Consider the following 7,549-nt stretch of genomic DNA (forward strand, 5'->3'; position numbering starts at 1 on the left):
AAGGAACTCTAGATATAAAATAAACAAATTTGAATGCATTCAAAAGCACATTTCAAATCCCTATTTAAATCTCCAGAAACTTCCACTGTAAATGTCAAGAACACATTTTTCCTAAATACTACACTTCCTAAGGAACCCTAACAAATTTATTTCACAATTTTTAAAGCTACCAAACTGAAGATACAAAAATTACAAAACATATGAAATCTGCATTCAAAATGAACTGGCTTTAATACATGGAGTCGCTGACACGCGGGACCCACTGGTCAGTTGACCCCACCGGTCAGCGAAACCAAAACAGAGCCGGCGGCGCTGAGCAAGCTCGCGTGGCCATGGCTCGTCGACGGCGAGTCCACCGGCGGTGACGTCTTCACCGAACGACCTACGTGACCTAGCGCACCGGGTGAGCTACTCGGTGGAACCTCTCGTTGGGGCTATGTACAGCGACGGCGCTCATGGCGGAGCGGCGGCGCTGGACGATGGCGCTACACCGGTGGGGGCTATGGCGGCTCGACCTAAAGCTCGGACAAGCACCAGTGCCCTACGGCGAACCTAGCGCACACGGTTGCACAGTCTACGGTGGAGGGAGGTGCCCCAGCCACGGTGACGGGCGCGGCGGGGATGCTCCAGCGAGCTAGCGCACGGCGCCATTGCTTACCAGGTGCGGTCAGCGAGCGCGTGTGGAGGCAGTGGGTCGCTAGGGAGCTAGTGGTGCTACTGCGGTGATGATTAGGCGGCTCGTCGCGAGCTTGCGCACGGCTATGGCGATGGCGTTGCTGCTCGGTGCTGCGGGAGCTCGGCGGCTCTGCTGTGGGCGAAGAAGGAGGCTGGGAAAATGAAATGAGGGCGCTAGGCGTTGCGGGCGAACGTTGGAGTGTTGAAGCCACGCTCAGGCGCGTCGTGGCCTGCGCGGTCAGGGCAACAGCGACGCACGGCCATCGCCGTGGACACACGGCGCGCAGGCTCTGCCGGTGGTCGGCCACTGAACGGCTTCATTCAGTCGATTCAAACCCGAAATGTGATGCCTGACAGCGCGTTTTGACAATGATTTAACCGCTAATCTGTAGCTCTGTTGCGTAAACCATCTAAATGGAACTTGTAGACCGATGTACCATCTCCAAATGTTGTTCAATGATCTCGTGCTAACTCGCAACATAAACTGAGTAAAATCACGATCAAGGTCAGCTTGTCAGGCTATCAGTGATCCAGGACTTAGCAAAATTTCGCTAAGTGTGGAAATCTTGGTTTTGCTGATTTTTGTGGGACCAATTCAAGCATGTTAGAAGCTAAATCAGTCAATGACCCAAAAATAAAAGTTGTTCCTTATGTAAAACACTACAACTTTGCTTTAGTGATCTCCTCCATGCAAGGTCTCTAACACTTAGTTCAAACTTGGTCAAACAAGCTACATTCAAATGATGATACATACTCAAACTATGACTTAATGACCAATTTAGCCTTCGCCCTAAATACCAAAGTTGTTCATGATGATATTCTAAACATGTTTAAGCTATTTGCAAGGTCACACAATCATCTACATGTTTACACTCATGCTCATATGCACATACACATGGAAACATGAAATAATAAGAATGTTGCATACGTTTCACTCAAATGTTTCAAGTGCCAAAGCTTATATATATGAATGCTTTATGATCATGCTCATGCTATGCAAGTCAAGTTATGCAAGGCTAACACCTGAGGTGTTATAGTTTGCCTTGATGAGGGTGGTAGACATGGCCAGCTCCCTCCCTCAGATCACCATGGGCACGCCTATGGGCATCGAGGGTGTCACGCGTGTCATGGTTGCGGCCGAGACGCTCATGTAATAGGACCGCAGTGCGTAGCCTACCACCTTGTGGCACCTGGTTGACTGATGCATCCTTGTCGGGTTGCTTCGAGGGAGTGCACTGGCTAGCATCGAGCTCGCATCACCGAGATAGCGAGCTCTCAGCCTACTATGCTATCACATGCTCGAGTAGCATGCGAATCTCGCAATGGGTCCGACGGCCTTCAGGCGTTGTAGGCCCTAGAAGCCCTCGAAGGAAGGCCACCGTAGTGGCGATGTTTTGGTTCACCCAGGCAAAGTGCAGGAGTGCTTCGTTGTCACTGTGGGGGTATTAACCCCTATACCCTTATGGCTAGGCTTGGGCTGGCCCAGATCAGAGGGTCCAGTCCACCAAAAGATGACGCGTGGCCTAGCCAACCTATTCGGAGTCCTGCGCAAGGAGTCAAGGTAGATTTGGTGACCAAGCAAGATCCTGGTTGCTTAGAATAGGAATCCTTATTCAGCCACCTATGGCAATTGTAACGGGCTAGTATTAGTTTCCAGATCTATAACCCTGCCCCCCGGACTATATAAGGTGGGCAGGGGACCCCTCTAAAAAACATCTCTCATTGACATACAACAATACAATCAGACGTAGGACGTAGGTATTACGCCTTCTTGGCGGCCGAACCTAGATAAAACCTCATGTCTGTCTTGCGTCACCGTCTTGTTTTGTGGCTTGCGCATCTGTCTGCCGATAATCTACTACCTTGGGCATACCCCTAGGTAGACTGCCGACCATATTTCGTCGATAGTGGCGCACCAGGTAGGGGGTGTGCGTACTGCTCTCCAAGCAAACAAGATGGTCATCATCCCCGGCTCCATGGTTACGCCGAATGGCCTCACATTCACCATCGGCCAGATCACCTGGACCACTGGCTTCGACGACTTCATCGCCATGACCACGGAGGAGGCATGGATTCAATCTACGTCGACCATTACTTCACCTACATTAGCTACGGCTCTGACCACGGTGGATACAACTCCGACCACGGTGGATACGGCTCCGACCACAATGGATCTGGCTCCGACCATGATGGATATGGCTCCAACCACGGGGGATACAGCTCTGACCACAATGGATCTAGCTCCAACCATGGTGGATACGGCTCCAACCACGGTGGATACGGCTTTGACCACAATGGATCTGGCTCTGACCACGGTACATCTGGCTCCGACCATGCCTACATCATCTTTAGCCATGTCGACAACCCGTCGTCTGCTTCCCCGCTACAAAGGGAAGCAGATCGACAACACTGACCTGCTCGACTCCATCGATCGGGTCGGCACCAAACTCGCTGAAACCCTAGCTCTGGTAAGTGCAATTCAAAGTCAACCTAATGAGGGTAACCACTCCCCACAATAGATTTACCCAACCAGCTCAGGCCAGTCGTCCTGCACGACTTGGTACAGATCTCATGATCATATCTACTGATGAAGGGCGCTCCGCTCGTCGTCGGCCAGCCTCCGCGATGGGTCTCTAGCTCTTCGAGTATAAAGCCTCGATGGAGAACTACCAGGCCTAGCCCTACGGCCTATGAAACACTACCTCCAACTATGTGTATAATATACAATGCTGCTCGGATCTGTGTTTTGTACATCAACCTTGGCCGAAGCCACGCAACTTCATCAACATGATCCGGATTGAGGAATATCAAGAAGGATCCGTCCACACGGTCTAAGAGGGTGACTCTAGCTCCTCATCTAGCATCACATCTAATGCCTCCATCTACACTGAGCTCTAGCATCATGATGATGAAGGCATCAAATATGATCTGGATATCCCAGACCATGCCCTGGGGTTCCCACAATTCCCATCTTTCCCACCAAGGTGAGGGGATTTGATCAATATTGTCAGCAATGATGAACCACCAGCAGTTGGCAAAACGGAATAAGAAAGGATTGCACGCGAAGCATGCAATATTGACCGGTTTAATCACCAATAAATCGAAGCCAAAGTAGAAGAGGAGGCATGATGCATAAGGGTCCAGCCACACGACCTCAACAATGCTTTCGATAGGGTGGGGGACAAATAGGTCTTTAGGACTCCAAGCGCCAATGTAGCCATCACCATGGTGACAATGCAACAGCTACCCAACACCCCAGAAACCCAGGTAGTTAGCGATGATATACAAGCTTATCTGACGGCTGCTATGGCCCAGACCATAGAGATGGTAAATCAAGCCTGGGCTCCATCTGTTTCAGTCAAATCAAGCCACAGCCGCCAATACTCAAGTCGCTCACAGCCACCCAACCAACGTGGCTCACGCAACAACGACCCATCAGACAACTGTCAAGGTGGAAATGGTGGTCATGATGGTGGTCGGGATGACAACTGTCGTCAGGAGGACAACCATCGTGACATTCAGGATGACAACCGCCGAGATAACCGCGATAATCACCGTGGTAACCACGGTCGCAGGGTTAATCAGGATGGCAACCAGGATCACCGTGATGGCAATAACGATCTCCGCTGTTACCTCAGGGAATGCGATCTGCGTGATCGCATCAATCAGAGAGCCAATGATCGTGCATCCCATGAAAGCTATTGCCATATGGAATATGACACTGCCCATGGCCCGCTGGGTTTGAAGCAGTTTACTCTGCACCTTCGCCAAGTCATATGGCCCAAGAACTTCAAGCTTGAGAAACTTTAGAAGTACGACGGCAAAGAGAACCCCGAATTATGGGTCATGCTCTATGAAACTATGTGCAGATCAGCCATGGCTAACGAGCACGTCATGTTTAACTACTTCCCAGTTGCTTTTGGCCATGTAGGTCACCAATGGCTGGTCAGCTTGCCGGTGAACTACTTTGATTCTTGGCAAGAGCTAAAGCAAGCCTTCATCAACAACTTCATTGCTACCTACGAGCAACCCGGCAACAAATATGATCTGCAACAGATTCGAGATCGAAAAGATGAGCCACTATGTGAGTACATCTGGCGTTTCTTAGAGATGCACATCAAGGTCCCATCAATCTCCGACAACAAGGCAATCGAGGCTTTCATCACTGGCCTCCGCTTCCACGATGCCCTAAGGGACAAGCTTCTACACAAGACACCTGAATCGGTCACAGCGCTCCTGGCCACCGCTAAGAAATATGCGGACGTCGACGATGCTAAAAAGATAATTATCGAAGAAGCAGCAAGGGTTCCATGCTCCAACCACCCCCCCACATCGCGACGACTACCGTAGCAACCGTGGTCGGAACGACAATTTTGACCGCCGCAACCAGCGCAACGACTCCTGCGACCACCGCGACCAACGTAATCAGCGGCGTAACCGCCATGACAATTATAGGAGCAAGCGTGCTCGGGAAGACGACGGCGAGGTCAACACCATTAAAAAAGGTGGCGGATGTCATAACTACGAAGACAACTACGCCAAAGCATTGAAAGGGCCCTACCAGCTCCATCCCAAGTCAAATCATACCATGGAGAACTGCCGCATTCTCAAGTCTATCTACACGCGTCAACAGGCTCTGGATACGTCCGACAAGCCTAACGACGCAAGGGAACAGCACAACGAGGACAATGACGATGAAGACACAGATCCCCATCATAAGTATGTCAAGCCAACCGATCACGTGCACACCATCATTGGAGGCAAAGTGTCCATCGAGACCAAACGAGAACACAAGCTGCTCGCCCATGCTTGCTTGAATGTGGCCAACACCGACAACTTCATCACCGATCCGTGGCTCCCCCCTTGGTCTCACCGCGAGATTTCCTTCAGTAGAAAGGACCAATGGGCCGCAATACCTGAGCCAGGATGTTTTCCTCTGGTCCTCGACCCTTGTATCAACAAGGTTCAGTTCGATAGGGTGCTGATTGATGGCAGCAGCTCCATCGATATACTATTGAAGAACAGTCTGCCAGCCCTAAAGATAACCCAGATGGATCTCAAGCCATACGAGGCATAGTTCTGGGGTGTCCTCCCCAGATAGAGCTCTACACCTCTCGGGTAGATCACGCTACCCGTGCAATTTGGGACCCCAGACCACTTTCGCACCGACTACGTCAACTTCGTGGTTGCTGACTTCAATGGCACCTACCATGCTATCTTGGGTCAACCATCGCTCACCAAGTTCATGGCCATACCTCATTATAGGTATATGGTGCTGAAGATGCCTACCGAGAAAGGAGTTTGGACGACAGCTTCAAGATAGCAGAGGCTCATGACCTCTCTATTCGCATGGCCGAGACCATGCTTGACGCCAAGAAGACCTCGCCCGACCACCTGGAGGTCCTAGAGCTCGAGGCTCCATGCAAGAACATCAAGTCTAAGGAGCACAAGGCGATCCAGCTGGTCGATGGTGATCCTAGCAAAATGGCCCTTATTGGGGCCAACCTGGATCCTAAATAGGAAGATACGCTCGTCAGGTTCTTGAGGAGCAACGTGGATGTGTTTGCATGGAAACCTGCTGACATGCCCGATGTACCTTAGAACTTGATCCAGCACTCCTTGAATGTCAACGGCAATGCCAAACCTATCAAGCAGAAGCTACGACGGTTCGCTCGTGACAAGAAGGAGGCGATTAGGGTAGAAGTTATATGGCTTTTGGCAGCCGGATTTATCAAAGAAGTGTATCATCTGGAGTGGTTAGCCAACCCGGTTCTTGTATGCAAAAAGAATAATGAATGGAGAATGTGCGTTGATTACACTGATCTCAACAAACACTGCCCTAAGGACCCCTTTGGCTTACCTCACATAGACAAGGTCATAGATTCAACCACCGATTGCGAGCTACTTTCCTTTCTCGATTGCTACTCTGGTTATCACCAGATCGCTCTAAAAAAGGATGACCAGATCAAGACTTCTTTTATCATGCCTTTCGGCGCCTACTGCTACACAACCATGTCATTCGGGCTCAAGAACGCTGGGGCTACCTACCAATGCGCTATACAGGCCTGCCTCAAAGATGAGATAAAAGATGACCTCATCGAGGCTTATGTTGATGATATAGTTATCAAAACCATGGAAGCACATACCCTTGTTAACAACCTAGAACGCACCTTTGCAGCCCTTAACACATTCTAGTGGAAATTAAACCCAAAAAAGTGCATCTTTGGTGTTCCTTCTGGCATACTACTTGGCAACGTCGTCAGCCATGACGGCATACGCCCTAACCCGAAGAAAGTCAAAGCTATCTTGGACATGAAGTCGCCTAAAAAGGTGAAGGATGTTCAAAAGCTTACCGAATGCATTGCTGCCCTTAGCCATTTCATATCAAGATTAGGTGAAAAAGGATTACTGTTCTTTAAACTGCTCAAAGCATTGGAGAAATTTGAGTGGTCAGAGGAAGCAGACGCTGCCTTCACACAATTGAAGCAATACCTTATGTCGCCTCCGGTCCTCACTGCTCCCAGAGAAGATGAAACACTCTTGCTTTACATTGCGGTGACTAATCGAGTGGTCTCCACGACCATGGTGGTCGAGCGCGACAAGCCCGGCCACATCTACAAGGTACAGCGACCAATCTATTTCATTAGTGAGGTACTCAATGAATCCAAGACCAAGTACCCATAGATTCAGAAGTTGATCTACACCATACTGATAACATCTTGAAAGTTGAAACATTACTTCAATGGATATCGTGTGGTGGTCATGACTGAGTACCCTCTATGAGACATCATTAGCAACAAGGACGCAAACGGGCACATCGTCAAATGGGCAATGGAGCTATGCCCTACTCCTTGGAATTTGCAAGCCATACTAC

The sequence above is a fragment of the Miscanthus floridulus genome, chromosome 12 (assembly GCF_019320115.1).
Source record: "Miscanthus floridulus cultivar M001 chromosome 12, ASM1932011v1, whole genome shotgun sequence".
In the NCBI taxonomy this organism is placed as follows: domain Eukaryota; kingdom Viridiplantae; phylum Streptophyta; class Magnoliopsida; order Poales; family Poaceae; genus Miscanthus; species Miscanthus floridulus.